The sequence below is a fragment of the Lissotriton helveticus genome, chromosome 4_1, assembly GCF_964261635.1.
Source record: "Lissotriton helveticus chromosome 4_1, aLisHel1.1, whole genome shotgun sequence".
Taxonomy (NCBI): domain Eukaryota; kingdom Metazoa; phylum Chordata; class Amphibia; order Caudata; family Salamandridae; genus Lissotriton; species Lissotriton helveticus.
In genome coordinates this window covers 296,934,954-296,960,845 of record NC_136063.1, presented here as the reverse complement: position 1 = coordinate 296,960,845, position 25,892 = coordinate 296,934,954, and the positions used below count along the sequence as shown (strand labels likewise).

General features: G+C 45.7%; 1 protein-coding gene across 12 annotated transcripts in view; it reads right to left on the bottom strand.

Annotated features, from left to right (window-relative positions):
* The window catches only part of ZHX1 (zinc fingers and homeoboxes 1), a 214,291-nt gene extending 192,196 nt beyond the window's left edge, over positions 1–22,095 (bottom strand). For 4 of the 12 annotated variants that reach the window (XM_078686810.1, XM_078686817.1, XM_078686809.1 and 1 more), the window contains exon 1: positions 21,982–22,095. The gene's annotated coding sequence lies outside the window, so the exon portion shown is untranslated. Of the gene's footprint in view, positions 1–21,707; positions 21,781–21,981 lie in introns of those variants that run through there. The other 8 variants (XM_078686813.1, XM_078686814.1, XM_078686818.1 and 5 more) reach the window with 5 other exon arrangements.
* Between the last annotated feature and the right edge of the window lie 3,797 nt (positions 22,096–25,892).

Below are 25,892 nucleotides of genomic sequence, written 5' to 3'. Positions count from 1 at the left end.
ACAAACCCTGGGTACCTTTAGAATCCTCATGATGTTGGAAGTAAAGGACGCAAAATTGGTGTGGATACCTTATGTGGTCAAAATGTTACAGGGGCCTAAGCGCGCACTACCCCAAATAGCCAGAAAAAGGCTTAGCACAGGAGGGGAAAAGGCCTAGCAGCGAAGGGGTTAATCTGGGTTCCAAGCCTGTATTCGGAACATTAAAAAAAAAAGCATTGAAAATGCAATAGGTCTCGCCTTTGATTAAGTTAAAGCCATTTGCTATGCTAATGGTATTGTATAGCAAAGCAAATGGCTTTAACTTAATAAAAAGGTGCGTCCTATTGCCTTTTTAATGCTTGTTGTGCTTATTTTCTATTGTCCATATTATTTGCTTGTTTACCTTATCTGAAGTTCTTGTATATTTTCCTTACTTAGCTGACTTTTAGTTGTGCATATTGTATACCTCCACATCTTAACTAGGATCTACGTCGCACATTACTTTTCTCAATCTACTAAATGTCCATCTCATCTCTTTTTTATCCTTAGTTTTATGATGTTTCTGAGCACTATCCTTACATTTTTGATATTTCAATTAGGATTTAGAAATGCATATTGTACACCTCCATAATTTCTCTACTCCCAGTCAACTGGCTAATAAGCGACTTTCACAATTGAAGCTCACATAAGCGTCTAAACTGCCAATCGCATTGCTCACTGTTCAACTTCATTCTGACAGTGCCCTGCTCTGCCTGCTAACCAACCTAACCAGACCCTAACTCATTACTCACTGTACAATGTCTCTCCCCCACTGCCTACAGCCCAGCTGTCTTACACCTCAGGTTATAGCACTCCCTTACTTCACCTACCCTGCAGTTCAACTGTAACCAGACTTTGTAATGTCTCAAACTATGTACCCCCACAAACCCCTCGACACTGCATTTGTGAGCGATGGCACCAACTCATGGAGCCTTACGTATCCAAACAAATGACTCTAATATTGCAAAAAAAACTTCAAACACAGACTAACAAAACTACCCCTGGAAACACTAATCGCCGATTCCTACTACTGTGTGACCAACTGCAACAAGAAAACTGACTTCATCTTCTATTGCAAGCACCCTGCAAAGTGGAAAAACATCTTACCTCTCCACCTACAAGTTACGGAGTCAATAAAAATACCCTATGGAACAAAACTCACCACGTCCCCCTCCCCATCCTTTAGAGGGGGAATCACTATTTCCATCTTCAGGACAGGGAACATTCTTATTCAAACTACTGACTCTCACCTCTCCATCTTTGATCAACACTTCCCATCACTCGTCACCTCACTCAAACAGGGCCATCAGACCCAAACTCCAGTCCTTCCCCCTACAACAGACCACTAACCCCGAACTGCCATGCCTGCTTCTCCCCACTGATTCGCTATGCAACGCTGTGACCCCCCCTTCCTCCCCCGACACTTTGCAATCCTGCCGCCCCCCATTAAAACACACCACCGACAAATACCCGCTAGATTGACTTCACTTGATTCCACCCTAAACTGCAGTCAGAAGGTAACAAAACACGATGATGCATACCCAAAGCCAGATGATGTGGCCCTCAACTACAGACTGTTAGCAACTGAACTCTAAGCGGACAAATGCCTATGTTCGAATGCAGACCCAACTCCGCTCACACAGACTGTCTACACTCCCAATCCCAGCGACAATGGCCACCCCCATAGCGCAGAGTTCTCTCCTCCCGAATACTCAGGACTTGCAACGTACCCTCCCACTCTCATTGCAGGAAGCATCAACCACACATGCCCAGCTCCTGAACCGAATGGAGCAAAAACTCTACTTCCTAGCTAATGACAGCGCAACTAAGATAGGACCTTGCAACCCAGGCCAAGTTACCCCTTTCTCACACTCCTGATGGTCATAAATTACCTACCCACGCAGTTTCTCCTACGTCCTAACATCGCACCCTCTGGGCCTTTACTCTCTTGTCATCAGTCCCACAGACCTCACAGACTCATATCCGCACTGGAAGCTGCTGCTATCAGCAAATCTTACCTCATATCGAACTAGAACATGGCTCTGAAGCCTCCCGATACAATCCCAGAAATAGTAGGAACAAATAGAATCCCCAGAATTATCTAGTCGCCCAGACCGCCTGCTCAATGCACCACCATTCAGACACTACACTCTGAATGGTGGTGCATGCGCTGCTCTGGCGAGACTTTTAGCAAGTGCGCTTTTGCGAAAATATTGCCATGGCCAAGAGCTTGCGGTTACGCGCGTGGGCGCGATCAGGCGGCATTTGGATTTCCTCAGACGCCATCCGGCTTTCCAGCCTTAAACTCGCAGCGACTTTCATCGCTCGCGATTACTTTCACTTTCGCTGCCAATGCTTATTCAAAGAAGCATTGCACTGTGCCTGCTCATTTGGTCCGGTGTTGAGCTTGGCTCTCATTGCCCCCATTCCCCTGGCTAGGGCACCCGATGGAGATGCTGATCCTGTCCCATACAGCACTTGTTAAGCTTCCACCAGTCATAGGCTGGTAGCAAGAGCACTTTTTTGCGAACATGTAAGTATGGCGGGATGGTGTGGGAGAGGTCTGTGGTGTCTTTGTGAGTGGCCAATCTGATTTGCTCAGGGTTGTATGCTGTGCAAACGTAATACGTTCAATTGGAGAATACCGGCACTTCTCAGAAACGAGCAGGTACTCGTGTCCCACTTCACGAACGCCGCGCTGGGTGATTTCCATTGCTGGCTGCAGTCCAACACTGTACCCTACATGGACCTACAAGAAACTTTTAGCGCTGCCACACTGCACTGTGCCTCATCATTTGGTCCGGTGTTGAGCCTGGCTCTCGCTGCCCCCATTCCCCTGGCTAGGGTACCCGATGGCGATTCTGATCCTGTCTCACACGGCGCTTGTCTATTAGGCATTCACCCATCATAGGCTGGTAGCAAGAGCACTTTTTTTACTTTTCAACATGCTGCACAGCAGCTACAATGCTCTAAGACATAGCTCAAGGACCTTGGCAAAGCCAATGGCTCTGGCTATACACTTATGAGGTTACAACGGTGAGACCTATTGGCTATGCCAATGCTTGTTGCCTTTGGCTATTGAGTCCCAGGCCTGTCTTGTCCACTGTGATGCCCAGCTGTGGGACTGGACGATGGAACTTGCAGAGTGGATTGCCTTATATGAGCACAATGCCCTCCTTTAGCTTACCCACCCCCAGAAGTCCGGCCCGAGCGCTCCACATCCTTCACTTATTTGGGGATGCTTCAGGCCTCTGAGCCAACTGGGCCAAATCCTGGATGATCACAATGGATGGGGGCGCAGAAGTGGATTCCTGCTGAGCCAACATCCTGGTGAGGCAACTCAGTTTCTGCTATCTGAGGAGCCTACTTTAACCTGGCACCTCAATTTATAACCATTTGTGGTGTATATGAAAGGATTTTCAACATTGGGTGACCATCCCATTATGGCCTCTTGGGGAAGATGAAAGTCCTACCCTGCATCCTATACGCCTTACAAAATTATCCCTTACCCATTCCGTCCACCTGGTTCCACAGTCTGAAAGCGACCATGCGGGTCTTTTATGGGGAAACAACCCCTGCAAAGCTTTCGATAAGTGTTGTCAGTCGACTTATGACGGGGGATGGGCATGGCTGACATCAGGTTATACTACTGGGCCTCCCAACTTTCAGTGATTAACAACTGGCTTAATAGCAGGTGAGGAGACCTGGCCTACGAAGCTGAGCTCTCACTCTTGAGCTTGGCCAGCATCCTGCACTTACTGTACGGGGGTAATCAATCCAAGATGATCCCCCTCCCAACAATAGTAGTCCTCCATACATGGAGGACGCCGACTCGGATGGTGGGTTAGTACAGGAGGCCCAGGTGAAGATCTGGATGCACATGGCTGCATCAGGTCTCCCAGGTGGAAGTGCTTGCCAAGTGGAACAAGATTGGGGAATGTTTGGCCGGGTTGGGCAACAATGTCTTTTCAGGATCTGCAAACTTCTCCTTATCTAACACCAATTTCATAAATACCTCCAACTGAAGCATGCCCTGGCCATTTACTCCACCCTTCTACAGGATTTTCTGGAATTCAGCCCTTTAGAGGTCATGCTCCTACTAAGCCCACTAGAGAAAGGCGGGATCTCGCAAATCTACGAATCCCTGATCCTTAACTCACCAGACAAGTTTTCCTGCTTCAAACTCAAGTGGGAGCGATGGGTGCAAGCTGTGCAGGATGCAGACTGGAGGGATGCCCAGATGGCACTCTGCACCCTGGCCATTTCCTCATGGCTCTGTATCTTACAACTGAACTACCTCCAAACTTCAAATTACACCCCTCAGACTTAGGCTTGCGGGCAGCTTACAATCTCTTTGCGGTCATCGATGTGCCTCCACAGACGCAGACTACTTTCACGTAATGTGGCCCTGCCCAGTAATTGCGCCTTATTGGCGATACATTGAATTAGAGCTTTCTGGGGTCCTTGAGGCCCCTCTGAGTTTAACTCCAAAGGAGGCTATTCGCGGGATCCTAGAGAATATGGGGTCCACTCGAGTGGAGCTCAATCTGGTATGACTGGCCACACTCCCGACCAAAAGAGAGACTGCCTGCCACTGGTCATGTACACAACTAGCAACACTCTCAGAGTGGCTAAGGGCAATGGTCTGGTGCACCTAGATAAAAGAGCCGATGTACAGTGAGAGGGGCTGCCCTCAAACACGAGCAGGTCTGGGAGCCTGGTGGGACTATTCGGAGGTGTCAGGTGGGTGCAAGACTATGATATATGCTTTGTTGATTACAGACCATAATGGATTTGCTCTGTCCTCACTGAACGGGGTGGAGTTTGGTGTTCTGATGGATTGTTTTACTATGCCAACAATTCTAAAAAGTTTGTTATTTGAAAAAAAGATGGGGCTTACTGGCATGTAAAAGGAATTGGTCACACTGAAAGTTACTTTAGCAGTTAATCTTTTTCTTGGAGGAAAGGTCAGTCTAGTGGCAACTGATAGTGTCCAAAGAAGTCTTCGCATTCTCACGGCAGCTTGGTGTGTGCTCTCAATCACAATGATAAATGTGATTCAAAAGCTGCGATTATGAGATGTTACTAATGATGCAAAAACAAATACATTGTGGTTAGGGATAGGATCTGTAGTCATTCTTAGTCAGATCTTTGGATGGCGATGGTAACCTTTTCAACATCAGCAACTTGGAGGTGTATGATGTAACACAATGTCCTATGCTTGAATTTACAAAATGTTCTATGCCAATTCATATATTTTGCAGTAATGGCTTTAAAGAGTTAGACTTCTGCAGAAAAGTTTTGCCTGCTCAGTTCTGTACATGGACAACTTTTAAATGGACAACTTTCTAAGATTAGCTTTTCTAGAGTAATAAACTGCAATTTTGATTTTCTCGTTTTAGTTTTTGTTGCATTATAATTGACACACCGTATGGGAGGTATATTGTTGTATTATAATAGACTATGAATTTAATAGCATTTATCAATTTCAATAATTTTATCTAATTTCACATTTCATTCACCAATACCACTAAATTCTGTTAGCTAAACTCAAATGTGCGTGTTGAGCTGTCATTGACTCCAGTTGTCCTCTTCGTCTGATATTTTCATACCACATCTTGCAAGTTGAGGAGTCAGTGGCAATCCATTGCTTCGTTATCTCCTTCTGCAACACTGTTATTACAAAAAAACAATGCTTTCTTGTGTAGTTATTTCACTGGATTTACCCTATACAGATGAATAAAGGTCTCAACCCAAATTCGACGTAAAAAGTCATTAAAATGTATTGTATTTTTATTTTGGGTTTTAGTAGAATGCTATAATTCACCATGTGGTATGCACAGACAAATTCAAGACTTTGGGAGAGAGGGCAGTGAAACAGCCAAAGAGGGTCTTTGACTAATATATCGGGGTGCAATGTCCCACACTTGGTAGGCTCCGCTATACAAGTTGTGGCCAAAAGTTGAGACAATTCCATTTCTTAGGCATGTGGCTAGAAGGGCTACTTGATCAAGTCAGGTCATTTTCAGCAAATCTACGGTTCATACCAGAACTCAATGCAATAGTAGTGAGTAGAGACTACTCCTTCAATTACAAACCCAGCACCATTAGAGCTGACCGGACCTTTAGTAATGGGCCTTCTGTACTTGAAAATCTAGTGACAGACTACAAAGAGTACAAAGCCAGACAGCCAAATTATGCATCAATCTGTGGAAACATAACCAAGCAAAATAAGTCCAAAAACAACTTCACTGGCACCTGGTAGAGTGGAGGCGGACATTCAAGTTATTCTGTACTGTGCATAAGGCTTATTGCAACAATGGTCCCAGATTTCTTCAAAACTTGGCACCCACTACACCCCATCCAGGAATCTAAGATTAGAAAGACTGCGCGTAACACAACAACACACCTTCAAACTAAATAAATAAATACAAAGAAAAATCACTGGAATGTCAGGATCCACATTGTGGAATTATTTGAATTTCGTTTTCAGAGAGGAACTTTATCACCTCTATTTCAGAAAGGTCTTGAAAAACGGAACGATGACATTTGGTTAAAGACTTGCAACAAGTTAAGACAATGAACAGCATAAAACAAGTCATATGGTATGGTGCAATGAATATCAGACACGCGTTATGCCTGCATTTAGATGGATTCCTGCTACCTTATATTCAGAACTCAATAGCACTGCGAAGCAGTTGAGCTACAGTAAAACATGGTTGAAAAAAAAGAAAACACTTTGACAATGCCAATATAGTTGTCCTTAAAAGTATTTCAGGGGGCGTGGCCAAGTTGGCGCCGAGGTAGGACGTGCCTCGTCGTCTCTCCTGCCCGACGCCGGCCAAAACCGTGTCCCTGGCCCTGGATATCATTCCGGATCTGCCGAAATATTCTGTGGAACTTGGTCCAGCCCGGGAGCACCAAGTGCCGGGCAAGAAGCTTTGTAGCGGTGCCGGAGAGTGGCGGTCTGGACCTCCGGATGTTAGCAGCGCCAAGACCGCAAGACAGAACACGGATGGTGGGGCAGGGTCCACGGGCCGGGCCCCGCTCAACAGCGCCTCAGGCCAGGCGGAGAAATTGGCGGAGAGCAGGGCTGAGCGGGAGCCAGCCGACATCGTGGTCGACCCGCGAGAGTGACCTAGGCCGTGCACCCAAGTGAGGAGCAACGCCGGCCACAAGGGGGGCTCATAGGTGATCGGAGTTAGTCACGCTTCCTTGATTTTACCAGGCAGATTGGCCTAGCCCCACAACTAGAACAAACAGGGAACAGGGTCGACCAGACAGCGAAGAGCCTGTAACACGCACATTTCTGGAGGAGCTCTTTACGACCCTCCGGGAAGACCTCCAATCACTAAAACGCAAACTCTCACAAGACATCAAAGAGGTCCGGAGAGATGTTGATGAGCTGGGAGATTACGTTGTGGGACTGGAAGACAAGGAGGAGGGGGGTCGGGAAGAGAAGACCGTGGCGCTCCAACAGCAGGTCCTCCGCCTCCTGGAGCAAAGCACAGACTTACAGTCTCACCTGGAGGACTTAGAAAATAGGTCCCATGGGGCAACATACAAAAAAGGGATGTGACGTTGAAGACAGGGAGACAACATCTTTGGATTGGTCAGGGACCTTTCCCGCCACATCCTCTGCAGCCACTCGGAAACCAGCATCCGAATTGACCGGGCCCACCGAGTGGGTCTAACCTGACCAAACTCAACCAGCCCTCCAGATATCCTGGTCTGCGTGCACAATTTCCAAGGCAAGGAAGAGATCCTGCGCAAAGGACGAAACATGCATCCCATCACTTTCCAGGGTCAATCCCCGGCCCTTTTTCAGGATCTGGCAGCCCTAACGCTACAGAAGCGAAGAACATTCTGCCCGCCTACCACACATCTTTGCAGTTACGGCAAATCCTACTTGTGGGGTCATTCTTTTCACCTGGTTTTCGGAAGGGTGGCTTTATTAACCACAATCATTAACTGAGACCTGTTGAGTGCTGGGACTTGAACCTCCAGGAGAGCAACAAGCAGGGGTCCCCTCCTCCGCAGAGGGAGAGTAACAGGCTGGAGAAGACTGGGACAACGACGTACAAACAGACCCGATCGGGAGGAGATCGCCAAAGGCCAGCAAGCAGCTTTGGAGGCAGTTCCATCTGCTCTGGCGAGACCTGAGGAGTCTTGAAACCAGGGACACTTTAAAGCACCACACAGAGTATCAGGGGCGTGAGATGGGACCACTGGGCACATTTTGAACACCACTGGATTGACCATCCAGCCCCACCCGGCTGCAGGACTGAACGCAAGAATGTTCCAAGATGTATATTATCTTTGTTTATTTGTATTGTTTAGGTTACATTTCGGGTACCCATTCACCTTCACATAGGGTACACTACCAAACATCCGACCGGGCAGCAACAGTCTTACTACAATCCATTATCACATCCGAGGGAGAGGAGAAGCGACAAAGTCGGGAGCACACAGCACCCCCTTAAAATCAATCTATGACAGGTGCTCCTCTTAGAATCCTCACACTTAACGTGAGAGGCCTTAAAAATCCAATAAAGCGTAGGGTAGTACATACCTATTTAGAGACCACACGAGCAGATATTTGCTTCCTGCAGAAAATTCACCTCCTCGCGGTAGACTGCCATCGGCTTAAGCCTAGGGCCTTCCCCAGCAATTTTTCTCATCCTCCTCATCAAAAACAGTCAGAGTGGCCATATTGGTGGCAAACTCCTTTCGGGGAAAGGTGGAACAGTAAGGTGAAGAGATCAGAGCAGACTTGTCATATACCACTTCACCCTTGTGGGCAGATCCCTGGTGGTGGGCTCAGTGTATGCTCCTAATAAGAGATAGGAGGTGTTCCTACATAACGCACTCGAGAGGGCATTGAGGACCGAAGATAACCTGGTGCTGCTGGGAGAGACCTCAACCTGGTGTTTGACAACTCTTTGGATAGATAAGCCCAGAGACATGGACAGACAAGAGCCTTATGTAGCGAGGGACACGCATGGCTAAGAGACCTGGGGATGGTAGATCTGTGGAGGATTAATCACCCACAGGCTAGGTAAAACTCCTTATACTCCAATGCACACAAGACGTAGGCAAGGCTTGACTACTGTTAAGGCATGCAGGGAATTCAGACACTTACAAAAGATATAGAAATTAACAGCTGCGTTATCAAATCATGGAGCTGTTATGATCTTGATGTCCCTCCCCTACCCCCCCCCCCACCCAGACACTGGTGCTTGCGCAACACCATGCTCTACCGTCAAGAAGTTATTAGGCAGATCCTGCAAACAATCAACGACTACCTCACACATAACACCTCCGACACCTCGCCGGTGGCGTTGTGGGAATACAGGCTTCTGACCGCGCACGAAGGGTCCTTAATCTGGAGTACTGAGATTCAATCCTTTCCGCCCAGTCTGACACCTTATCGGAATAATTCTCTATGGTGTCTTAGTCAGTTCATTTTCGCGCAGGTCTCATTTGCCGCCTTCTATGTCCAGGTCCACTGCAGAAACTACGTTCCCCACATTTGCCATCCATCTCAGGCATGTAACTTAATATCCTGATGATGATGCCGTTATTCCTGTATGGGATCCAAACATCGACTCCTTTACACTCTGAACCCTGACCCAATCATATGTAACACTGAAATGTGCAGGGGTGTTTTTCGTCATTTATGTTTGCCAATTTGTTGATTGCCTTTCAAGCATTGAATTAAGCCGGAGTTCTTTTCCTCTTTGTGTGCTAATTTGTTACGGAGTTTGTGCTCCCACTTTAATATTTTGTCTTTATTGACCAAATATTTGTCCTGCTGGACAATGCAATGTAGATCTCATAGTTAGTTATATTTATCGCTTCTCCCATATCCTTCCTGTGAGGGACCACTGTTTTTGTAATATACCTATACCCAAGGTCCCTGACCAATCCAATTGGGTTTCCTTGTTGAACTATAACATGGGAAACGCTTAAGGCAGTTATAAGGGGGGAATTCATAGCAATCGCAGCGGCGGACAATAAAATCATCAGGGAAAAAAAGTGAATACCTCACCAAACAAATCAAAGAGTTAGAGCACATCCACCAACTCACCAGTGCTCCAAGAGTGTGGCGACACCTTTCTAACACCAGTTCTCAACTGGTGGATATAGATATGAACAGGGCAGAATACTCCGCTCTCCACCTGTGACACTGACGGCTGGTGGTGTGTGTGTGCCTGGTGAAAGCGTACACTGACAGCTGGTGGTGTGTGTGCCTGGTGAAAGCGTCGACTAACGGATGGTGGTGTGTGTGTGGCTGGTGAAAGAGTGCACTGACGGCTGGTGGTGTCTGTGTGCCTGGTGAAAACGCGCACGGACGTCAGGTGGTGTGTGCCTGGTGGGAGCGTGCTCTGATGACTGATGGTGTCTGTGCTTGGTGACAGTGTGCACTGACAGTTGGTTATGTGTGTGGTGTGTGTGTGTGGTTGTGTGTGGTGTGTGTGTGTGGTTGTGTGTTGTGTGTGTGGTTGTGTGTGTGTGTGTGGTTGTGTGTGTGTGTGTGGTTATGTGTGTGTGTGTGGTTGTGTGTGTGTGTGTGGTTATGTGTGTGTGTGTGGTTATGTGTGTGTGTGTGTGGTTGTGTGTGTGTGTGTGTGTGTGGTTGTGTGTGTGGTTGTGTGTGTGTGTGTGGTTGTGTGTGTGTGTGGTTATGTGCGTGGGGGGGTTGTGTGCATGGGGGGGTTGTGTGCATGGGGGGGGTTGTGTGCGTGGGGGGGTTGTGTGCGTGGGGGGGTTGTGTGCGTGGGGGGGTTGTGTGCGTGGGGGGGTTGTGTGCGTGGTGGTGTGCGTGGTGGTGTGCGTGTGCGTGGTGGTGTGCGCGTGGTGGTGTGCGCGTGGTGGTGTGCGCGTGGTGGTGTGCGCGTGGTGGTGTGCGCGTGGTGGCGTGCGTGTGGTGGCGTGCGTGTGGTGGCGTGCGTGTGGTGGCGTGCGTGTGGTGGCGTGCGTGTGGTGGTGTGCGTGTGGTGGTGTGCGTGTGGTGGTGTGCGTGTGGTGGTGTGCGTGTGGTGGTGTGCGTGTGGTGGTGTGCGTGTGGTGGTGTGCGTGTGGTGGTGTGTGTGTGGTGGTGTGGGTGTGGTGGTGTGTGTGTGGTGGTGTGGGTGTGGTGGTGTGTGGTGTGGGTGTGTGTGGTGGTGTGGGTGTATGTGGGTGTGTGTGGTGGTGTGGTGTGTGTGTGGTGGTGTGTGTGTGGTGGTGTGGTGGTGTGTGTGGTGGTGGTGTGGTGGTGGTGTGTGTGGTGGTGGTGTGTGTGGTGGTGGTGTGTGTGGTGGTGGTGTGTGTGGTGGTGGTGTGTGTGGTGGTGGTGGTGGTGTGTGTGTGGTGGTGGTGGTGTGTGTGTGTGTGTGGTGGTGGTGTGTGTGTGGTGGTGGTGGTGTGTGTGGTGGTGTGTGTGGTGGTGTGTGTGGTGGTGTGTGGGGTGGTATGTGGGGTGGTGTGTGGGGTGGTGTGTGGGGTGGTGGTGTGTGTGTGCGCGTGGGGTTGTGTGCGCGTGGGGTTGTGTGCGCGTGGGGTTGTGTGCGCGTGGGGTTGTGTGCGCGTGGGGTTGTGTGCGCGTGGGATTGTGTGCGCGTGGGATTGTGTGCGCGTGTGGGGGGCGATAAGCTTAATATAGTCAGCTCTGAGGAGCACACAGTTTATGTTCATATTCTGGAGCATGTGTTTCCAGACTCCCTGCTCCCCCTTGACGGTCGGTCCGAGTTATACCTTGCACTGCTATTAAGCCTCAAATCCCAGGCACACTTCCGCTTTGCATCTTTCGCCACTGGGAAGAAGCAGTGTACCAGTACATTGATTTATCGGCCGACTGATGGAGACACTCCTGTGGAATCTAAAGCATTTAATAAAATAACCCTCATGTTAGCTCTTAAAGTGACCTTCACATGAGATAATAAAGTGACCCTCCGGTGAGACCCGAGAGTTAGCCTCTTGAGATCCAAGGGTGATTATACCCGAGACGCCAAAAGAAGCTGCTGTGACATGTCCAGGAGCTACCTAAATTACCCAACTGTATTTACAAAAACTACCGGAATGTGAGAAAATAGATGCATAATAGGTCATGTGCGAGACACTGACATGCTGCCCCTACGCTAGACGTTTACAAAAGTATGCACATGTCTATTTCTGAGCTTTTAAAATCTCCTGACATAGAAATAGTGGTCTAACTAGAACATTATATCTAGGACCACTGGGATTATGTGGCAGTGATGGACCAAAGTATGCCGCTAAATTATATGGCAAAATAAGGCAAATTATGCGGCATAATGCAACACATTTGGTTATATTACTTAACTATTTTGTCTTTTTTACTCACGGTAACATCATCTGGGCAAAGATTTCACCTTATTAGCAGTACCTCTTTAACATCCAAATGCACCAATAAACAAGCATTCCATTCGCCTAGTCCCAGGGGAATGGAAACAAGCGATTGTGTAGCCTCTCATGAAAAAACTTAATAAACCCACCACAGACCTGACCAACTTACGTCCAATCTCACTCCTCCCAGTTCTGGGCAAGATTAAAGAACAGATGGTCTACAAAGAGCTAAAATGCCATGTGAAACCTATAATGATGGGGAGCACACAGTGTTGTTTAAATGCCCCTCAAGGGGGCATTTAAACAACACTGTGTGCTCCCCATCACTCTAGGGATCACTACCACTCTCTAGGTGGATTCCATTATGTTTATACGAATTACCAGGGGAGACTGAATCCACTATCTCTCCCTCCCCCCTCTTGTTAGATTTATGAAACCTATAATGTCCTTCATCCCCAGCAATCGGGTTTCCATTCACATCCATCTACGGAAACGGCCCTGATTGAACTCACCGATTCTATAAAATTAAGGCAGGATGAAGGGAAGAACTCCGTTCTGATTTTATTAGACCTCACAGCGGCGTTCGACACCATCTCCCACTCAATACTGATAGGTAGATTAAGAGACATTGAAATTTCAGATATAGCACTGGCTTGGATAATCTCTTTTTGACAGATAGATCGCAAACCATTGCATTAGGTCCTTTCCTTTCCAAAGAAAAAAAGGTGCTGTCTGGAGTTCCTCAGGGCTCCATTCTGAGCCCATTATTATTTAATATTTATATGACTCCCCTCATTTCCCTGATTGAGTCATACGGCATACTTGTGACATCGTATGCCGATGATACTCAACTCATTGTTCCCCTTGATAAGAACTCCACCAATGCCGAACAAAACCTAAAGAACTGCCTTAAAGATGTCTTCCTTTGGATGGAAAATAACCATCTTAAATGCAATGCCAATAAGACTGATTCTTCCTATGGGGAAAAAATCCCCAATTCTGCCCTAGCAAATGGTGCCCGGGGGATTCCCCTGCTCCTCCACAGGCTGTGGTGTCAGCTAGAAATCTGGGTGTCCTATTTGACGCTGAGCTATCATTTGATCAGCATGTGAGGAATGTGGCAGGAAGTTGCTTTAGCATCATCAAATCCTTAAAGAAGTTTTTTGACTTCCTGCCCACAGACTCAAGAAAGGCGGCGACAGTGGCTTTAATCCTCTCCTGCCTTGATTACTGTAATGGCTTGATGGCAGGTGTTAAAAAGACCACGTTGAATAAACTCCAAAGCGTGCAACATGCAGCAGCCAGACTCGTATTAAAATTACCGAGGAAATCTTCAGCCTCGGCTGCTTTGAACACCCTTCACTGGCTACCTCTTCATAAGAGGATACTGTTTAAAATTCTGATGATCGCCTTTTGTGCTTTTAACGGCACAGGCCCGAAGTATCTTACCAGGCGATACCCCCACTAAAACCCTTCAAGGACATTACGATCTTCAGGTGACAACCTGATAAAGCTGTCCAAATTCAACTATAAAACCAAGGGGGGTAAGACCTTAGCCTACCTGTCCTCCAAAGCCTGTAATGCAATGCCCAAGAACCTCAGACTCCTTAATCAGGAAAGCCAGTTTAGGAAGCAACTCAAAACCTGGATCTTCAACCTTCCAAATGACTATGTAATGGCTGCTATCTAGTTTTGTACTTGTAATTGTTTGCTCACTGTTTGTCAGCGCCAGGATGCTCCTTTCGGAGCGATAGTTGCGCTTTACAAATATACAATACAAATACAAATACAAATGAAAGATAACTAGTCAACTATTGTTAAAGGTCTTCCACTGCGCTTGAACTAATCGTCAAGCTTGAGGCTTTAGTGAGCTAGAAGCATGCAGTGCTAGGAGAAAGCAGCTGTGCGCAGAGCGAGGCGCTATGGGAGATAGATGTAAAGAGAAGGAGAAGAGACGCCTTGTGCGCAGAGCCATAAGGAAGGAAGCGAGGACTCCCGGCATCACCTTACAGTACACTCTTCGTTTAATGCTGTCCACATCAGCAGAGCAGAGGCCTGTAGAGAGGTCCTGGCAGGCTTGGCTCAGCTCCCTGAATACTGGAGGAGGGTGCGGGGGGAGACGCCTGGCTGTGGCTCAGCCCGAGGTGCTGTTGGCACCACAAGCCCATGAAGAGCTGAGCCTCCATGTGGCATTGCCTGCCGCTCTCCCCTTACCCCAGGATGCGGTGTAATGGCCAGACCTGCTGACTTTAGAACTGGGAATCTGGTTCGAGTCACGGGGTGGCTCGACATCCTATAATTCTGGACGAATAAGCTAATATTCCCGGGACAACAAAAATGAATGTCACCTTGTGTAAGGTAACTGGAATGAATGACGCCCCTTAACAGGAGACACGCCCATCCAATACATGGCCTCTCTGAAGAGAGCACACAGCATGGTCAGCTATGTGAAGGGGTGCACAGCGCTGAAGGAGGTTGTAATGAGTTGAGAGGGGGTGAAGGGTGAAATAACTTGCAATACCACCTCCCATCGTCCTACCCTACCAGCCCCACATAACGCCTTAATTTGCTAAAATGTGAGGGGCAGTACAGCAGCAAAAAGTGGATTGAAAGGATAACGCCAGCAGCGTGGGTAATGTAATAAAGGGAGTGGCTTAAATAACGTGCAAAAAATAATAATAAATCGTGTTTAGCTTAGTGTGCTGCCCCGCTTGTATTTTGGCTGTTTCTGTCATTGCATCCAGATATATGATACAACGAGTAGCAGCATACTGACAATAAGTCGGGTCCACTGGCTTTGTCAATGATTGTTAGTTGCATAAGATAAATAAGCAGCAACGATGGCTTGGGCTATAGTATGCGGCAGGGTTGGGTATATAAAAATAAAAAAATTTAAAAGGGCCAAATTATGCGGTATAATGCAGCACATTTGGGTGCATGGGGGGACTAAACAGGCGCAAGCTGCGCAAAGATAGTGGGAACACGAGTCACTTGGGGGACATTACCTGGCCTGTAGTCACATCACACGGCTGATGTATGCCCATCCAATACCTCGCCTCTCTGAAGAGAGCACACAGCGATGGTCAGCTATGTGAGAGTGTGTGAAGGGGTACACAGCGCTGAAGTAGGTTACAATGGGTTGAGAGGGGGTGAAGGGTGAAATAACTTGCAATACCACCTACCATCATCCTGCCCTAACAGCCCCATATAACGACTTAATTTGCTAAAATGTGAGGGACAGTAGAGCAGCAAAAAGTGGATTGAAAGGATAACGCCAGCAGCATGGGTAATGTAATAAAGGGAGTGGCTTAAATAACGTGCAAAAAAAAAATTGTGCTTAGCTTCGTGTGCTGCCCCACTTATATTTTGGCTGTTTCTGTCATTGCATCCAGATATATGATACAACGAGTAGCAGCATACTGACAATAAGTCTGGTCTATTGGCTTTGTCAATGGTTGTTAGTTGCATAAGATAAATAAGCAGCAACAATGGCTTGGGCTATAGTATGGAGAGTGGGCTAAGACACATGTAAGAGAAAAGGGGGGAACATTACCTACAGGATAGTGAGGTGCAAACAACATGCTGCAGGCGGAGGAACAGGAGGCATTCTTCAGTAAAGAGCTACACGCCCCCCAAAATGAGTGCAGTCCACAAGAACGGGAAAAGGATGTTGGTGAAACAAACAACAAGCGAAGAGCGCTCTGTGCTGGGGGGGGGGGCATTAAAGGAAGGGGGCAGAGAGGAGCCAGTGAGAACTTGCGACTAAAGTTAAAAGAAAAGCTGAGATCAAAGGAAGGGTGGGAGGGACATTGGCAAGGGAGCATATGTCGAGTGGAGATGTAGGTGCTTTAACAATGTGTAAAAAAAAAATTACCAGGTCAATTCTGTTGTAAAGAGCTGTGAAGTACATGGGTGCGGCTGTGTGTGTGTGTGTCTGGGAGGCAGAGCATAAGGGGGATGGGGGTTGACGGGGTGCGCTGAGGCAAGGTAATCTGACTGCGTGTCCATATGGCGGCGGAGGGCGCGCGTGAAGTGGCTGGGAACATCAAAGTGGCCGCAAAAGTCCTCCCAAAAGCTGCAGGTGGACAAGTAGTGCGCGCGCCAAGCACACATGCACTGTGCCCGATCCGCCTGCAGACTTTGGGAGCATTTTTGAGAGCCCCTTACTATGCTAACGCAATGGCTATAGCAAGACCTGAAAACCTCACAAAGCCAATAGCTCTTATATACAAGACCTATTTGCTTTGCCAATGCCTTTTCTGTTCCACATCAGTAGGTTTTGCGTACGTTGGCCACTGTGCAGTGACATTTAGGCAAAACCTAATACAATGGCAAAGAAAAATTTGAAAGAAGTTGCATTGGAAAAGTAATTAGTGTTCTAACACAAATGGTGAGAAGGGATTCCTTAGCCCGATATTGTCGCTCTGATGTTTGATCAAGTTAAATTTCATCAAGTTCAGTCAGAACCAATACAGTAAAGTAAAATGTATTCAGTGCTGCTGTGTAATCAGTTTAGAGTCCCCCTTGAATACTTTTGTGGTTTAGTAGATGTAAAGATATTACTTTTATACATTTGAAATCAGTAGTAAAATATATCTTTTCTTATACTGGCTATCGGCTCCGGTCTCAAAATGCATTTTGAATTGTAATATGTTTAAATAACATTAGCATTGAAGCATTATAAACTAAACAGCCTTTTATTCCCCAAAAGTGTAAACCGCTAACTGCTCAAAATCAAATTGTACAGCATAAATGTGAACTACTGATGTGTGCGAGGGTTTTTTCTGACTAAATACAGAGCCTTTGAAGCGACACTCACATGCACATGCATATTTTAAAAATAAAAATGAGGAGAACTAAAGCCAAATAACGGAGAGCAACCAGTAATGAAAAGCAAGGAAATTAGAGTGACGATTAAACCATCCAATGGTAAGTAAGGGCGGGCTCCAAGTCTCTCAACAAAAAACAGCACATGTGCTATTTGAGACCTAAAAATTATCAGACATACTAACTGTGGGCTGATTACCACCATCATCACAGAAAAAAACATTAGGGCTATCGTTCAAGAGGATTACAAAAGTTGATCATTTTAACTGTTTAGTTTGAATTAACTGATTTATTTGGATTACATATGGTTTCAAAAAGTTTCCAATTCAATTTGTTGTTACAGCCTTGAACAAGCAGCATGGAAAATGCGAAACATGCATATCCTGCGACAGAAATAGCCTGATTTATTTAGTGACATTGATGAAATGAGGAGTCATTTGTTGAAAAGAAAGGTGCTTCCAATCAGTTATCTTTACATATGGTTTCACTGGAGGGGGTCAAAAGTGAGCAAAGAGTGCACCTCGCAGTGCCAACTTGTCCCCAGCGTACTTTAAAACCAAATAAAAATAAACTAAAACAATATTCTGTTGTGGGTGTTCAATGTAGGTCTAGGTGAGTTGGAACAGCACCAGATTTTTGGTATAAGATAAATTAACATAATAGATGTAAGTGCAGCTCATTTATTTAGCTAGTCAGTATGCTGAAAATCTGTCAATGATCTTGACCTACCTCAAACAAGATTGCATTAACTCATATTTCTCAGTTGATTGAATAAACTCAGGACTACAGTAACAAATGTGAAATAGAACAAGCACTGGTAAAGCCAACAGATCTGGCCTTGGCAAATTGGTTTGATATGTATAGCAAATAAAAGATACTATTGACTTTTAATTAGTGTAACCTGAAGACACAATTTAAACACGCTTTTAAAAGGCAGATAGAAGCAGATATGGGCGCTTGCTTATTGTTATGGATCACTCACACCCCCCCCGTACTCGCGTCACTAGTAAGTTTTATGATTTGGGCCTGATTTTAGCCAAAAGAGAGATCACCATGCACTGGAAATCCAACCAGGGTCCTAGCTACTTGCGTTGGAGGGCCACTCTGATGCGATGGGCGAGGGCTGAGAGCGCATTGCGATTGCAACAGGCCAGGCGCCTAGACAGCGACAAGGCCTTGGAGGTAGGTAGAGCGTGGGAGGCCTTGGTGATAGCACTCCAACTGCCTGAGAGCGAACTGAGTGAGGATGAGGAAGGGGCGGCACCATAGGAGTGATACTTTAGTGGGTACCCTACTTCCAACGAAGCACACGATTACTACATGCACGACAGGGGTTCTGAGAGGTCGGTTACCCCATTGAAACAGACTACTTATTTGACTGGAGGGAGAATTTCTGGTGGTTATAAGCTCACTGAGGAAGGACGTAAGGCACATTGACAGGGGTGGGTGGGACACAGGGCGGGAACTGTTTCGGGGATTGGTATATAAATGGCTTCATGTATGAGAAGTGATATCATCCTGGAATGTCATTAATCACTGCACTATCTTGCTGATTGTACTAATCTCTTGTTAAACCTGATTGCCAATAAAAATTGTTTTTACAAAAAAAAAAAAACATGCTTTTAAAAAGAAAGGATAAGACTGGAAAGAAAAAACACGAGTGTACTTCTTTTAAGGAGGACGTGAGCATGAATAGGCAAAATGTGGTCAGAAACAGTGCAAAGGAGCCAATAGCCAAAGTGTGCTGACCCACTAACCCTTGCTGAATCCAGTGGCGTAAAAAAACTTGAGGGGGCTCCCTCTGGACTGACTCGGGAGAGCTTGTTCCCGGGTAATGTGCTCAGGGGGCCCCCTAGAGCTCGCCCCTACCCCTTACCCGCACTGCATGGGCCTTTCTTACACCACTGGCCGAATGCTGTAGTGAGCAGAAGAGAAAATTAGCTGACTAATGGATGAAGAGTTTTACGCAAAGCCTCTATATATTTATAAGTGTATGCAGTTATTTCTTCATTAGTAAATTAGGTTGTAGGCACAGCTAAAGCTATATGTAGGGCTGATAAAGAAAAAGAAACTGTTGAGATGGAAAAGTCCTCGCCTTGTAATGGGCATGTACCCCTGGGAGAGGAAATCACCCAGTAAAGAGGCATCATTCATGTTCCACCCCCTGCAGCCAACAAACAGCTGGACAGCATTTTCTTAGCTAATGTCATGACGAGGTCAATTTCTCCAAATTGAACCAAGGACAGCACATGGGTGCTACAGAACCAGGCCACATTCTGCAAAACTATAAAATAAAAGATGTTTGTCAACAGGAGGGACTTTCACCCTAACATGTGACTCAGTGCACTGCAACAGTAAGCCAAGTCGGTTGACATAATCCAATTTTGTAACAAAATGCTCAATAAGACATTTAGGGTACACACACATTTTACACAATGGTGGTCACTACAGAGTAGTTAGGGCCAGTTGCAATTTATGAATAGATTCAAGCCAAACTTGGCATGAAAGTGGAACTTTAAGCAGGTGTGCTTTTATAGATTTGTTTTAAATCTGTTCAGTAGTTTTTGAGACCCAACTCTTTATAAAAAAAACAAGTTGCCAGCTGGCTCGAAAGGATTAACACTTTTGTATACCTCGGTCTTTCTAAATGTTCCTCCCATTAAATGTGCCTGGTTGGCGAAAGGTTAAAAAATATTTTCTTTTTTTGGCCATGTTGAAAATCACGACTGAAAAAATAAATACATTGAAAATGTTCGGCTGTTGAAAATAAGTTCCACGGCCATGGTATCACCATGAGAAGATCCCAATCGCAAAGGGGTGTTGAGCGGTACCCGGAGGCGTGTAAAAATATACCAAAAATCCGAAACAAAAAAAAATGGGGTTTAGATGCAAAATTAATCATTTTAAGTGGCTGACATTTTATAAAAGCAAAACAGCTGGGGGGGGGGGGGGGGGGGGGGGGGGAGTCCAACAGCAGAAACATCATGAAATGGTCAGCCATTTAGGCAGGTTAGGAGCAGGGTGGGGGACGCCTATGGGTGGGGCCATCTCATACCATGCACAGGTCGTATCATCTACGCCCTTGTTTGGAATACAGGCTCTGGAACACAATTTCAGAAAGTCAAGAGCACATACAGAGGAATGGAAGCTGAACACAGACTTATTATCTACTACAAAGCACAAGAAAAACTGAAAGGCAACGGAAAAGTTACAAATAGAAGAGGCGCACGATACTTTGTGTGCATTCCTGCCAGAATAGCAAAACAAACAGACGCACGTACACACAGTTACAAAGTATCTTGCAGGTCTTTTCCGTTTGAAACGTGCCACCGAATAGCACGGGGTAAAGGAAAGATGGTACCTGTCAAGTGTTACACTTCAACTGTTGGATAAAAGTGACAGTAGCTAGTTACAGTAGAAAACAAACGATCGGTTGATTCTGCAATGAAGCCTTAAACCCAATGGTTTTTATTGAACATGTGAATAGGTTTTTCATGTGCCCTAAATAGGTCCAAAAATCAACAAATGAGAATGTATTCGCCTTCTCCAAGCCATTAATCAATTTCAGTCTCTGCCAGGGTAACTCGAGACTGCGAGGATATATATTGTTTTAATACACAAACCGGTCTACAGCATTTCATAATAAATATTACAACTTCGCAAACATAAGTTAAACTCCAAAGCAAGATATGTACGCAAGTCTTTTTGTGTAAAAGCAGGGTTACAACTTGACTTGTATTTTACAGACATGACCAGTAATTTTACACGTAGGCCGATAATAACGAAACTTAGAAAACGGCCAAAAGAAAGATTTTTTTTTTTAAATCCAGTGAAATTCAACCAACCGCGTTAAAGGTTCTAAATGTCATCAACCCTCTCCGACGCATATGACTGGCTGACGTCCGGCGGGCATGTAAACGTAAGAGTGGTGGAAGAAATGCGACACTACAGTTTTGTTACATAGCACTCAAAAACAATAAGAAATCGAAAACATGCAATTAAAGGCCTTTATTTTCTTGGGAACACCAGGTGGGGGGGGGGGGTTGGTTCAGTTTATTTTTACAATATCCCGGTACACACTGTCAAGACATGAAGCAAATGCCGGAAGCGTTTATTCTGCCTCCTAAAGGGCCAATCTTTGCCATGCACTCAAGCAGAGCAAACACGGACACAAGTTCAAATCACGTTATTCTGAAAGAGTGCAGTCAAAGGCCGCTGAGAGAGCTGCCAGAAGAGGAAAGTTCGCACGCAGCCGTGTAGAAGAAACCGAGGTTGCCCGTTTGCCATGTCCGCGCCGCCCGAGTTAGATGCGAGCCTCTCCCCGGGCGGGCAGCCCGTCACTGCTCATGCATGCCCATTCACAGCATCCTCGCCCCTCCTGCCCCAGAGGGTAGAGAGCCAGACAAAGGAGAGGGAGGGGTTAGGGAATCCCTGCGTCTTGCAGCCCGCGGGACTTCAACCGCCCCCACCATAACGCCCCCGCCCCCAAGACAGAGAGCGAGAAGGTTACCCACAGCACGGCCCGGCCATCCGATGCTGCTGCTGTCCAGCCGCTGGCGCGCCGATGATCCCGCCCGAGTCTGCCCGCCACCCGCTACTCTCACCCCTCCCGCCCCATCAGCCAATCAAGCACACGGAATAGCGCTACCGGTGCGGCGGCTTGAATGGTTTCATTCCCGGCAAGGGGCACATTCAACTGTCTGAAGGAGGAAAAGCATGGAAGCCCAGGTGCGGCGGCCAACGCAAGACACTTGCGCGAGGTTTCAGAAGTGGCGAGTCAGGTCCTACCTGGCAGTGCCCTCTGGTACACCGCCCACTCCTCCTCACCGCCTGGCAGCCATCTTACACAGCCCAACGTAACGCCAACCATGAGAGCTGGGCGGGACACGGTGTAGGCCACAGCGTCTCTGGACTGAAAGAGAGGACGGACAAATGTATGGATTTTTAGCAGCCATCTTCAGTCCTGCATTTCCAGCGTAACACGATCAGAAAAGTATTTAAAAGAAAAAAAAGATGCAGGCTTTCAGAAAAAAATATACATATACCATTTTTTTTCTTCGACTACATTTTAAAGGTTTGCTTATTTTCCTGTCGCCTGGTAAAGCTAAATGCGACAACGTATGTGTAGTAACTTAAGCTGTCCGTCTTTCCAAATGTTATGGGGGCGGGGGAAATAATGTTTTCGCTGTAATTAGTCATAACTGGTTTATAATTTAATAATTGCACTTAACAAGATGGCGGGCGCCTCGCTTCTAGTGCAGTGAAGTCCCTTGCCGCAAACAGCTCCAATTTCAAATGTCCCCAGACAGCCACCGCCTTCCAACCGAGGTGGCTATTTTATCGGAAGCATTAGATGCTGATCATGGGTAGTGATTGGTGGGTGGAAGTTAGGAGACCTGCCCAGGGTATTTTTGAAGTAATTCTTCATGTTCCAACTAAGCAGCACTGGCGATTGCCAAATTTTGGTATACCTAAACGGCGGTGCATGTTTTTTTTCTCTCTGACTTGTATGACACTGAAGTACATTTAAGGAGACGGACATAGGTATCAAAATGGCCAGTGTGTAGTGTCTTCACAAGTTCTCTCCATAAAAAGACGCCAACCACAGGAAATAAGGTGCAAAATACATTGTAGTGGTTTAAGTGTAGATTGAAGAACCTCATCCTATTAGCTCGTCTGCAGCTTCAGTGTCCAACTCTCAACCTGGACTGAAGCATAGCATTCCCACCAGTCTAACTTTCTCTAAAAGTTCTAGGAATGACACACATCTCCCTCCTTACAAGCATAAATATAACTGCAAACATAGAAGAGCTATCCAAATGTATATTAGGAAAAATAAACATTAAACACCTTTAAGTGATGACTTCCAAAAGAGAGTTTGAGACCTCTCATTGTACTTGGTGTCATGAGAACTAATTACAACCTGTAAGATTAAATCACATGCAATGGTAAGCACCAGTTTCATCTTAATAGTATATGGAGCTTTATCCCTGGCATAGAGACTCTTTTCATATAACCTTTTAAGTGTGTTGAGCCCTTGTAAAACTTCTTGCTCCTTATCCCCACAAAATACTTGTGTCTTCTTACTACACTGCTTCCAGTCCTCACTCTTCTGTTCCCTACACCTAGGTGAGAATTTCACCAGTGTTCAAGTTCCATATCCGATAGTCCTCGGTCTTGATAGCGGTATTGCACATGTTTATAACCTTCCCTGGCTTGGCAAATATTGATATATTGTTATACTTTCTTGGGTTTCTGGTTTTCCCCAGGTCATCTATCTGCATATTGGTTGTTTTAGCAGCTTTGTGCAGATCACTTTTCTTTTCTCTCTGCCATACTCCTCTGTTCCCAGATTCTCCAGCACTCCTTGTTCATATCATCCTTACACACACCCATCCTTGTTTCGTTCACTTAAGATGACTTTTCTGTTCTTAAACAGCTAAAAGAATAAGTTACTTACCTTCAGTTACATTCTGTCTGTTCAAGACTATCTAACCGCAGATTCCTCACCTTTTGAATAGTTCCCAGGTGTCACAGTGCATCTGGAAACTTTTGAGTAGTAGTGATCCAGCGGCTTACCAGCAACAGGTAATCCAACACTATATACTCACCTGGGACCATACACACATTCACAACAACCTGGCAATAACCGCTGGGGTCATGTTTTTTATAAATTTCTTATCATATCAAGATTAGTTACTTCTGGCTCCTAACTAATCTTTCACTGGTCAAAAAGTTCTTTCCTTGGTCAATGGACCATTAGTTGAACTAGTTGATTGTGAAATGACATAAATCAACTAACTTGCAAATTTTAAATAATCACAGAGTCGGGAAGAATTTAAAATCTTTATCTAAGAATAATTTCATGTGAACCACTTACAAAGTACAGAACAGTCTCCGTCTATTCATTAGGTAGATTCAATGAAATCAATTTTCAAATGTATTCATTTATACTACGCAATGAATATGCATGGAAAGGAGAGGATCGAGAGGAAAGGACATAGGCACATAAACAGACATATAATTATAGATACCAAGTATGGCGTGAAAATCAACCCCCTGGCCAAGAGGCTAGGAAAGGTCCTCAAGGAAAGATCTGGTGACCAAAGGCTTCAGGACAGGACAGATGGCTTCTCTGTCACGACGCTTGCGTAGCACCCCTCTCTGACACTCTCTTCCTCCTTGAAATTCTTCAGCGATCATCTTCTAAATTAATTAACTTAAGATATATGGTTCTGCAATTCCATTCTTTTTCAGTATCTCTTGTCACTCTGACAGCATCCCGGTCGCAGGCTCTGTGCTTCTCAGTGCTCTCTAACTAACTAAAAAGGAACTCAATTATACCCTACAATATTCATGTGCCTCCCAAAAATGTTTCAATATCAAGAAACTCCTAACTCTGATTGGACAGGCAAGGGGAGGTGATCATCACACTATGTGACGTATTTCATTCCCCTACATGGTGGTAACGATATGAAGTCCAGCTGTAACCTTATGAAAGGTCTTCTGCATTTCCAATTCTTCACCAAGTAACCACTGTTTTTAGGTCTCGCCTATTCTATCCCGCAGGGATGAATAGGCGAGATTATAGTAAGCGGAAAAGAAAAGTCTACCTAGGAGCGGATCGCGTACAGTTCATGTGAGCTATGCGTGTGCACATCATCTCCAGCCACATCACACACCACCATTTGTCTGTGCCTCGGCATCAGACTTAAAAGGCTGCCGCCCCCCGCCCCCGCATCAGACTTGAAAGGAATGCACTCCCCCGCCACAGCAATGTCAAGAGCATTTTTTTTTCTAGATGGCTCGTTACTTATTTCCTGTCTTTCTCTGGCTCAAGTCAAGTCAAAAGAAACTTTATTTCGATTGAATTTACAATCATAAAAGTACATTAAGAACAGATAATTACAACAATTTATAAAAGTTTCAATTTAAACATTTTTAGCTGGAGAATACATGACACTATGAATCAATGCATTAGGAAATCATAAAAAAAAAAAAAATCGTCTATACAGTGTCACTCTGTAAAGGGATGAGATAACAGGTTGTTCATACAGAACTGATTAGAGTCTTATGACACAGTAAGCAATAGTTGGGAATGAATTTTCAAGCATGCTTTAAGGAAGCAAGCTACAGATTTTGCGGCAGACGGGGTATCTAGATACTGAAGAGCCAAAAGAGCAGGTCTGCATCTTCTCAGACCAAATTGTCGGAGAAGAGGGACCAACCAGCGTTTACGCGGAGTCTCATAAAAATTGCAAAAAAAGGTTACATGCAAGGTAGACTGGCAGGTACATCCATCACAGGGGCAGCTGGCTAATTCGGGTGACCAATCAGAAGGCTCAGGAAGTGAAACAAGACGGTAGAATAAATCAAATCGGAACCTAGTTAAAACATATCTATCATAATTTGACAAGTAAAATGACAGATAAGGTTGGATGCCGTAGGAGGATTGTATCGTCGTTAAATGAACATTTGATTGTTTGCCAATTTCGGAACACATGCGTAAGTCTCTTAAATGGGCAACACACATATTCTTCAAAGTTTTTCTTGATATAGCCATTAGTGAGACAGGGTCAGTAAAAAATGTTGAACAATTCAGATCACTCAAGAATTTAGAAACATATAATAGCCAGGGGATCTTTTTCCAATAGGTCAACGTAAGACAATCAGTTATTAATGACCTAGTAAGGAGACAT